The sequence below is a fragment of the Anomaloglossus baeobatrachus genome, chromosome 7, assembly GCF_048569485.1.
Source record: "Anomaloglossus baeobatrachus isolate aAnoBae1 chromosome 7, aAnoBae1.hap1, whole genome shotgun sequence".
Classification (NCBI taxonomy): domain Eukaryota; kingdom Metazoa; phylum Chordata; class Amphibia; order Anura; family Aromobatidae; genus Anomaloglossus; species Anomaloglossus baeobatrachus.
In genome coordinates this window covers 200,398,655-200,409,742 of record NC_134359.1, presented here as the reverse complement: position 1 = coordinate 200,409,742, position 11,088 = coordinate 200,398,655, and positions in this window count along the sequence as shown.

Below are 11,088 nucleotides of genomic sequence, written 5' to 3'. Positions count from 1 at the left end.
GTGTTGGCGCACTGCCATTTATTTGTATCTGCATCTTTGAGACGCAAAAACAAACTGCGGGCACAGGACGCTGACTGACCCTTGAAGTACCAGCGCTTGCACTTCCGGGGTTAGAGGTGTGCACTGTCAATGAGCTCCCTGCTATGTGCTGTGGCCGTACCCAGCGAGGGGCGGGGAGGCAGGATGTAGTAGGCCGCTGTATCTGCTGTCTCCGCCGCGCTCCTCTGCACTGTGTACATGCCAGGCACACTAGCAGGAGCAGGAGGCAGTGATGTGCTGTGCCGGCTCTGTTGTGTGCTGTGTGCCGGGCATGTACACAGTGCAGAGGAGCACGCCGGTGCCGGTGACTGCAGCTTCGTCCTTCCAATTCAAATGTATTTGCGTCTTTCAGACGTAAATACATTTGAACAGCGCGCCGGGACGGGGACCCGCCCCCGATGTGCAGCAACGTGATGAGATCAGCACCTTGCTGATGTCATCACAGTACTGCGAGCGCCGGGACACAGGAGACATCATGAAGCGAACGCTCCATGAAGGAGCTGAAGAGACAGGTTTAATTAATGGGGACGAGTGGGGAGGGGCTGAGGACACATAACAGGGAACATTTGTGAAGGAACACAGCTTTGTGACAGACAGAGGAGGAGTTCTGTATTCTGAGGGAGGGGGGGGAGTGTGTAGTGATGGGGCAGTGTAATTTGTGTGTGTAGGTGGTGATGAGGGTTGCATTGTATTGTGTGTGTGTGGGGAGGGGTAATGGGGAGTACATTATATTGTGTGTGTGGGGAGGGGTAATGGGGGGTACATTATATTGTGTGTGGGGGGAGGGGTAATGGGGGGTGCATTGTATTGTGTGTGGGGGGAGGGGTAATGGAGGGTGCATTGTATTGTGTATGGGGGGAGGGGTAATGGAGGGTGCATTGTATTGTGTATGGGGAGAGGGGTAATGGAGGGTGCATTGTATTGTGTATGGGGGAGGGGTAATGGGGGTGCATTGTATTGTGTGTGGGGGGAGGGGTAATGGAGGGTGCATTGCATTGTGTGTGTGGGGGGAGGGGTAATGGAGGTTGCATTGTATTGTGTGTGTGTGTGGGGGGAGGGGTAATGGGGGTGCATTGCATTGTCTGTGTGTGTGTGTGGAGGGGTAATGGGGGGGTGCATTGTATTTGTGTGTGTGTGTGTGGGTCAGAGCTGTGTGTGTAAGAAGCAGTACTGTGTATGTATGTGTGTGTGTGTGTGTGTGTCAGAGCTGTGTGTGTGTGTGTGTGTGTATATGAATTAGAGCAGTCTGTGCGCCTTCCCCCAGAACTATATGGGTCCCCCAGAGCGCTATGGCACCCATCCCAGTAATGAATATACCACCAGAGCTGTTTGCCACTCCATTAACGTCTTTGCCCCCTGTCCCTCCTGTAATGTATATATTGTAGCCCCCAGCGCCTCCTGTGATGTATATACAGCAGTGCTGTCAGTGTGCAGTCATGTCTGTTAGTGACAGCCATCGTGAAACACAGCCACATGTCCTGAAGGAGCTGGACGGAAACAAGCGGGAGAGGTGAATGAGGCTGCTGGCGACTTCCCCATATTAATACCTGTAAGGGCTCATGTACACGTAACTGCTGAATATTCTGCAGCGATTTGACAGCACATGTGTGCGTCAAATCGTTGCAGAAACACTGCATAATGGATGCAGTTTTTCTGTACAAAAAAAGCCGATTTCATGCGCTCTGGCTGCTGCAGCCACCACACACAGAGCGGGAACTGCATCCATAGCGCATGGAATAATTGACATGCTCATTTTATGAACGCACGGATTTGGGTCAACATTTTAGCACTCAAATCGCTGCGTTCAAAAAAGCATTGTGCGCACGTATCATGCACAATCTACATAGCTTGTATAGGGGACGCAGGGCGCATGCATTTACACTGCAATGCTATACGCAGCGTAAATGCATGGAATTACGCAACGTGCGCACAAGCCCTAATGCGTCTGTGTCTGCATGTGTGTCAGTGTATATGACTGTGCATATATTTGTCTGTTTATATGTATTTTTCTGAATTTGTCTTCAAATATGTATATGTACGTATGCCTTTGTGTGTATGTGCGTGTCTGTGTGTGGATGGGGCCCACTGAGACTCTTTCACCCGGAGGCCACAGAAACCTGGAGCCGGCCCTGGCTGCCTTAACATTGGGATCGATAAAAAATATGTGAGTAAAGCGGGCTTTACACGCTACAATATATCTAACGATGTGTCGGCGGGATCACGTCATAAGTGATGCACATCCGGCATCGTTAGTGATATTGTAGTGTGTGACAGCTACGTGTGACCCTGTTTGTGCGTTAAAACGTTGAGCGCATACATTTCGTTCAATTTCCAAAAATTGAACGTCCAGTTGTTCAATGTTCCTAAGGCAGCACACATCGCTCCGTGTGACACCCCGGGAACGATGAACACAGCTTACCTGCGTCCCGCCTGCAATGCTGAAGGAAGGAGGTGGGCGGAATGTTTACGTCCTGCTCATCTCCGCTCCTCTGCTTTTATTGGCCAGTCGCTGTGTGACGTCGCTGTGACGCCGAATGTCCCTCCCACTTCAGGAAGTGAATGTTCGCCGCCCACAGCAACGTAATTTGGAAGGTAAGTAAGTGTGACGGGGGTTAATCGTTTGTGCGACACGGGCAACAAATTGCCCGTTCCGCACATACGATGGGGGCGTGTGCGATCGCATACAAGATCGCATATGTAATTGAAACGTGTAAAGCAGCCTTAACTCTACTTTCTGTGTATAAGTGACAGCTGTGAGTTATCATGGACTATATCTGTATTATAGTGCTGTAAATCTGAATGTGGCAGAACAGGATAAGATACATGTTTATTGTATTTATATCTAAATGCTACAGTTCACGCTCTACTGTTATGGCTAAAAATGATAACGTTATGGGGCCCCCACCAGATTTTCTGCCCAGGGGCCCCCACCAACCTTAATCCGGCCCTGCCTGGAGGTGACATCATTCAGAAGACCTGGTCACCAGAGAGAGTAGCAGTAGGTGAGTATATTAATACACTCACGCTTATAATGCATTCTAATACACACGCAGTTAAACAAGAAAAATGTTAGTAAGAATGCTTCTGTAAAAAACAAACATAGGAAAATTTTAGCTTGCTTAAGTGCAAAAGATCTCAGCCCTCAAAGTTTTTTTTTTAAATCTGTACTCGCATTATTTTAACAGATAAATAATGTTTGCTTTGTTATAGAAGTGTTAAAAGTATATCATTCATTTTTTCTTTGTTATAATATATAGCTTTTTGCTTGATTGCTGTCCTTCGCTGTAACTGGGAAGTAACTGACGTGGAAAGGTGAAAAACACTTCTGTAACCGAACAGTAACAATGGCGCAACTTACTGCTGAGGAGAAAACTGCCATTACCTCCACCTGGATAAAGGCTAAAATTAGTCCTGAAGAGCTTATTAATAAGTAAGTAACAACATGAGCATCTTTTGTCACTGTTACTAAACACCTTTATATTACAATTTTCTTTTAATTTACAGCATCATTTATAATTTGTTTACCTTCTCCAGAATAGATTTTCCATTTCCTTTATTCTTTCCTATGTTTCCAATTACTTTGTGTAGATCAGATTAATCACTGTTCAAAGAAGTTATTTAAATATTCTTATTAAATTCTCTAAGCCATAGGTCAGAGCAACACGGACTAAAGGATATCATGCAGCAGGGCAGAACTGGCTGCTCCACATGTGGATCAGCCAGGACCAGGATTTCCAGGGCATAAATGGTTAAAAGGGTCTTGAAAATTATTAAATTGCTTTAATTAGTTAAACGATATGAAAATAAGCTAATTTGAAATTGATTTTTGTCATTCCCCTGCAATGGTAACTTTATCTTTAAAAGTGTACAGCTGTTTTCATGCAGTTTGCCTACTATTGCCTGACCAGACCTTGGTCAAGTGTGAGAAGTAGCTGCTTTCCAGGACAGGGGTTAGCTTCTAAATACAAGTGTTTCTCAATAAATTAGAATATCATCAAAAAGATAATTTATTTCAGTTATTCAATACAAAAAGTGAAACGCATATATTATGTAGAGTCATTACAAAAAGAGTGATCTATTTCATGTGTTTATTTCTGTTAATGTTGATGATTATGGCTTACAGCCAATGAAAACCCAAAAGGGATTATCTCAGAAAATTAGAATATTTTATAAGACCAACTGAAAAACTGATTTTTAACTCGGTAATGTTGGCCTACTGAAAAGTCTGTACAGTAAATGCACTCAATACTTGGTCGGGGCTCTTTTTGCATGAATTATTGCATCAATGTGGCGTTGCATGGAGGTGATCAGCCTGTAGCACTTCTGAGGTGTTATGGAAGCCCAGGTTACTTTGATAACAGCCTTCAGCTCATCTGCATTCTTGGGTCTTGTGTTTATCATCTTCCTCTTCACAATACCCTATAGATTCTCTATGGGGTTTAGGTCAGGCGAGTTTGCTGGCCAATCAAGAACAGTGATATTAAACCAGGTATTCGTACTTTTGTCTTTGTGGACAGGTGCCAAGTCCTGCTGGGAAATGAAATTTTCATCTCCAAAAAGCTTGTTGGCAGAGGGAACATGAAGTGCTCTAAAATTTCCTAGTAGATGGCTGCACTGAATTTGGTCTTGATAAAACACAGTGCACCTACAGCAGCAGATGACATGGTTCCCCAAACCACCACTGATTGTGGTAACTTCACACTAGACCTCAAGCAGCTTGGATTGTGTGCCTCTCCAATCTTCCTTCAAACTCTGGGACCTTGATTTCCAAATGAAGTGCAAAATTTACTTTCATCTGAAAGCAACACTTTGGACCACTGAGCAACAGTCCAGTTATTTTTCTCCTTGGCCCAGGTAAGACGCTTCTGGCATTGTCTACTGGTCATAAGTGGCTTGACACAAGGAATGTGACAGTTGTAGCCCATGTCCTGGATACATCTGTGTGTGGTGGCTCTTGAAGCACTAACTTCAGCCACAGACCACTCCTAGTGAATCTCCCCCAAATGTTTGAATGGCCTTTTCTTAACAATCCTTTCAAGGCTGCAGTTATCCCGGATGCTTGTGCACCTTTTTCTACCACACTTTTTCTTTCCACTCAACTGTCCATTAGTATGCTTGAATACAGCACTCTGTGAAAAGCCAGCTTCTTTAGCAAAGACCTTTTTTTGTCTTACTCTCCTTATGGAGTGTGCCAATGACTGTCTTCTGGATATCTGTCAAGTCAGCAATCTTCCCCTTGATTGTGTAGCCTACTCAAACCAGATTAAGGGACCATTTAAACACTGAGGAAGCCTGTAAAGGTGTTTTTTTGTTAATTATTCTAATTTTCTGAGAAAATGACTTTTGGATTTTCATGGGCATTAAGTCATAATTACCAACATTAACAGAAAAAAACTGTTGAAATAGATCCCTCTGTGTTTAACGACTCTATATATTATATGTTTCACTTTTTGTATTAAATAAATGAATTAATTTAACTTTTTGACGATATTTTAATTTATTGAGAAGCACTTACTGTATATGTAGCACCCAGGGATATGGGGTACTCGGTAACGGGCAGTGTACGTCTTGGGATTTTCACGGTGGTGGCCGTTAACCGGTTCCGTGACCTGGGCCCTTTTTGTAATAGGGATATTTACAGGGGATTGTTGAATAAAGTTTACACGTGACGCCACTTGCGGTGTTGCGGCTAAGTGTAATAACCCACCGCTGCAGAATGTCTCTACTGGGGCTGGTGGTATTGGCAGCTAGTATGGTAGTCCCTCCGCAAGTAGGGTTTTGCCCCAACACGTGTATAATGCAGTGGGCGTCGGAAGAAGGGAGTCCACACAGGTATTCAGTGCAAGTGGTTTACTGACTTTCTTGAGATGGTAACTGGGGGTCCGAGGCCGGCTGGTTTCGCCTCCAGGTCCCCTTCATCCCAGTGCCATCTGGTTTCTCTGGTACCTTCTTCCCCTGCACCTGTCTCTGGTAAGTGGGTCCCCGTGGTATAGAACACTTGGGTCCCCTTTCTGTGGTTTGTCTACTTCTGTCCGCCTGACGGTAGCGTGAACCCTGTGGGGTTGGAGTCTCTGGTCCTGTCCCCGGTTCTTCCTTTGCTAATGAGTCTTTGGATTCTTTAGGGTCAACAAGGTCCTTGATGGTTCCCTTTGCTGTGCAGGTCTTAACAGGTCGGCTTGAAGCTCTTTCCTGTCCTAGAGTCCTGTACCCCGTTGGTGCATAGTTATGGGAGTACTTCACCAGCAACCACTTCTCCTGGGTACCAGGTCATCATTAAACCGAGTCAGGGTGTCACTTTGCTTCCTCCTTCACATTCCTGCTGTCTGACACTTTCAACAGTCACACATGTTCTGACTACTGTCTTCCCGACTACTCTCCACAGTCTGGCCCTGCCACCTGGTCAACTAGTGGACTGGAGTGGCTCCACCTCTAGGCAGAAAATCATTGGTCCCACCCTAGCTAAGTACCATTGTATGGGGGAATTGTTGTGGAAAACTGGGATTGCTTGGGTTTTTGTTGGTACGGGCACTGGGGTTCTGAATCCCTAAGGGGGTAGGCCTTGCATCCTTCTGGGGATGCAGAACCTTGTAGCACTCTGATGGTTTCAGGGGCACTACATTCCCCCTTGGTTAATTCCAGCACGTCATCGGGCTGCAAGGTAAAACTGGTTACACATTTTTTATTTTATTTTCAGTAAATATAACTAGTCATCCCACGCAGGGGAGGTTCATCACTTTAAACCTGGAGTATCCTTCTCTGCACCCGCCAGCCAAAGATCCTGGTCCCAGGATCCTTCTAAAAAGGCAGGTCACTGGTTTCACTGGTGACCAGGTCTCGGCCGCCTCTCCTGCAGACCTTTCCTGCACCCTGCCTCTCCTGGTGCTGGTACTCACAGCAATGTCCACTGGATGGGTGTATCCTGGTGAGGCACAACTGGTGCAACTATTTACAAGACATAAGTTTGTGTTGGCTGCTGCCAGTCCTGCAGCCTGGAGGTCCATTTTTATATCAAAGCATTAACTGGTAACTTGGTAATCTGTAACAGTCCAATGTTCAAACAACAAACAGTAAACAATTTAACTGGTAGAATTCAGGTCATAGCTACCAGGGTGCTGGGTAGGGGCCATCAGGTTCACTTGGCTTCCTGGAATCAGCACTTAGAGTCTGAGCAATCACTGACTTCCCGCTACCTGGTTCAGGTAGCTCGCTGCCGAGTCCCTGACAGCGACTGGGCACAGTACATGGGGACAGTCGTCAGCACTGGCGGTGGCCTCCTCCGCGGCTTCCGAAATGTCTTCACCTGGGCTGCCATCACTGGATCAGATGGTGCTTGCTCCTTCTCCAGCAGAGAAGGTGATGCAACCGCTTCTGGTCAGGCAGGAGAAGCTGGTGCCACTTTGCCCTTCTCCAGCGGAGAAGGTAATGCGACCGCTTCTGGTCTCTCTGGCTCTGGCGGTGACACGGCCTGGTCGAGGACAGATCCCGGTAGCTGGATTGGTGCAGCCTGGTCAAGCGGTGCTCCCCTTTCTTGAGCTTGCATGGCTGCCACCACCTCCATCATCTCTGCCTGCCACTCCTCGACTCGCTGCAGGTATTCCGCTTCCAGAGTCCAGCACAGCTGCTAGACCTCCGCCTCTAGCCTCTTCGTGGTCCTGGTTGAACTGGGACACTGGCACATGTTGCAGACATGTTGCTTGTCGCAGTCCTGGAGGCATTCTGGTGCAAGGTGTTGTGAATACATTTTTCAGTTTGAGGCTCCCTCTTGTGGTCAGTGCTGGCGGTGCAGTTGATGTATGGAATGAAAGCCACACACTTGTGGAGGACTGGCAATCAGGTATTTCTGATTGGACTATATAACTGAGCAGTTTTCAACTGTTACTTGCCGGTGCTCAATGGATATCCTGTGTGTTAAGGACATTTTGTAACCAGCCCTGCTCACTACCAGAACTCCTCTCAGATATGTGGTTTTTGTACTCCTGCTTATTGTTTACACTTTCTTGTTGTTTTTTCTGCTTTGATACTAATGTTTGATTCCTATTTTGTCTGTGTGGAGTTCTTGGTGGAATTGGAGCATTCCCTGCTGGGAGTGTCTGTATACTTAGCTCCATGATTCTGCAATGTATTTTTTCTTCCTTGGTATTAATTCAGTCCATCATCTATATTAATGTTTTTGGATTCCAGTAACAGTGTGCTGATATAGTGGGGGAGAGGTCGTGTGACCTCAGAGTTTTTTCCATATCAGGATGCTGTTTTTTTAGGGTTTTTACGGCTGCAGACAGTTGCTCCTTCCTATCCTTTCCTATAAAGACAGTTTGGGCCTCACCTTTGCTGAATCTGTTTTTTTCTAGCTTTGTATTGTGTTTTCCTATATCACCGTAGACTTTACATGTGGGGGGGGGGCTATCTATTCTTTGGGGATCGCTCGGAGGCAGATTAGCTTTTCTAATATTTCTCTCTGTAAGAATATTTAGTTCTCCGGCTGTGTCGAGACGACTAGGTTATCGTAGGCTCGTCCCACAGCTACTTTTAGTTACATGTCAGGATTAGGTCTGCAGTCCTTTAAGGTTCCAGCCACTCTGTTACTTTTTAGATTTTCGCATTTTGTGATCCTCCCTGGTCCCTGAATCATAACAGTAGCATGTGTGTCAGAATTTTTTTTTCTTTTTGTGTGTTTTTTCCTCTTAATTTTTGGGTGCTGTCGAGGATCTTGTGCTGTTATGCATGTCATACAATTAGCTGGGCGAGTCGATCAGCTTGCATCTCTGGTTAAGGATGTATCCGATTATCTTGCCCAGACACCTGCTGTAGAACCTAAGATTCCTTTACCGGATTTGTTGTTTTCTGGGGATCGGTCTATATTTATGAACTTCAAGAACAATTGTATTTTTTTTTTCCTTGAAACCTAAGTCCTCAGGGTCTTCCAGGCAGCGAATTCAGATTGTTATCTCTCTGCTGCGTGGTGACCCCCAGGATTGGGCCTTTTCCCTGGCTCTTGGAGATCCTGCTCTTGCTGATGTAGATTTTTTTTCAGGCTCTAGGGTTGTTATAGGATGAACCTAATGCTATTGATCAAGCCTAGAAAACTTTATTGGCTTTGATCCAGGGTCAGGAACCTGCAGAGATATATTGTCAGAGGTTTCGTAAGTGGGCGGTTCTTACTGAGTGAAATGATCCGGCTCTTGCGTTTCTCTTTCGGAAAAGGTTGGCAGAGTCTGTAAAGGATGTTATGGTGGGTTTTCTTGTCCCATATGGTCTCGATGCCTCTATGTCATTGGCCATTCAGATTGATAGACATTTACGTGAACATAAAACCATGCGTGCAGAGGTGTCGCTCTCAGAGCGGTCTCCAGAGCCTATGCAGTGTGATAGGGTCCTTTCTAGGGCAGAACGGCAGGATTTTAGACGGCATAATAAGCTGTGTTTCTTCTGTGGAGACGCCTCTCATACTATTTCTGTCTGCCCTAAGCACAAGAAACGATTTGCCCGTTCGTTTACTTTGGGCGGTTTACAATCTAAGTTTCTTTTGTCGGTTTCTTTGATCTGTTCCCTATCATCATTTTTGGCTATGGCTTTTATTGATTCAGGAGCTGCCCTGAACTTGATAGATTTTGGGTTTGCTGAGCGTTGTGGTTTTCCTATGGTGCCTTTGCATGTTCCTATCACTTTGAGGGGTATTGATGTTACTCCTTTAGCTGAAAATAAGCCCCAGTTTTGGACCTAGGTGACGATGCGGGTCACGCTTGACCATCAGGAGGTTTGTAAGTTTCTGGTCTTGCATAATTTGCATGACATTTTGGTACTGGAATTCCCTTGGTTGCAAGCCCATAATCCAGTTCTTGATTGGACTTCTTTATCTGTGACTAGTTGGGGCTGCCAATGCGTGCATAGTGATACTCCTGTTTTGGCTATTTTCATCTCAGACACAGGAGGTCCCTGACTATTTGGCAGATTTCATGGATGTATTTAATGAGACCGAGGCTGCGTCCTCGCCTCCGCATAAGGACTATGATTGCGCTATTGAATTAGTGCCTGGATGTAAATTTCCTAAGGGACGGCTTTTCAATTTATCTGTACCTGAACATGTTGCTATGCGGACGTCTATTAAGGAGTCTTTGGAAAAGGGTCACATTAGACCATCATCTTCAGCTTTGGGCGCCGTTTTTTTCTTTGTGGCCAAGAAGGATGGCTCATTGCAGCCCTGTATTGATTATTGTCTCCTTAATAAAATCAGAGTTAAATATCAGTATCCATTGCCTCTGATTTCCGACCTGTTTTCTAGAGTGAAGGGTGCTAGTTAGAGATGAGCCACACCACTAGTGTTCGAGTTTGATTCGGTTCATCAAATGACGGGTGTGTTCGATGAACGTTCGACGAACACCCTTGAACCCCATTGAAAACAATGGAGGTCAAACACAAACACATACAAACACATTATACATGTACACATACAGTTAATAAACATTGCCATTATACTTATAGGTCTCCGCGATGCGTCCTGCAGAATCTGTCTCCCGCCGCTTCTCCTTCCGATCATCGCTGCGCCCTCCCGGTAACCAGCAATGATGATAGAACCTTCCATGACGTCGTCATAGCATGTGACCAGTCACGTGTGTATTACAGTTAGGTCCAGAAATATTTGGACAGTGACACAATTTTCGCGAGTTGGGCTCTGCATGCCACCACATTGGATTTGAAATGAAACCTCTACAACAGAATTCAAGTGCAGATTGTAACGTTTAATTTGAAGGTTTGAACAAAAATATCTGATAGAAATTGTAGGAATTGTACACATTTCTTTACAAACACTCCACATTTTAGGAGGTCAAAAGTAATTGGACAAATAAACCAAACCCAAACAAAATATTTTTATTTTCAATATTTTGTTGCGAATCCTTTGGAGGCAATCACTGCCTTAAGTCTGGAACCCATGGACATCACCAAATGCTGGGTTTCCTCCTTCTTAATGCTTTGCCAGGCCTTTACAGTCGCAGCCTTCAGGTCTTGCTTGTTTGTGGGTCTTTCCGTCTTAAGTCTGGATTTGAGCAAGTG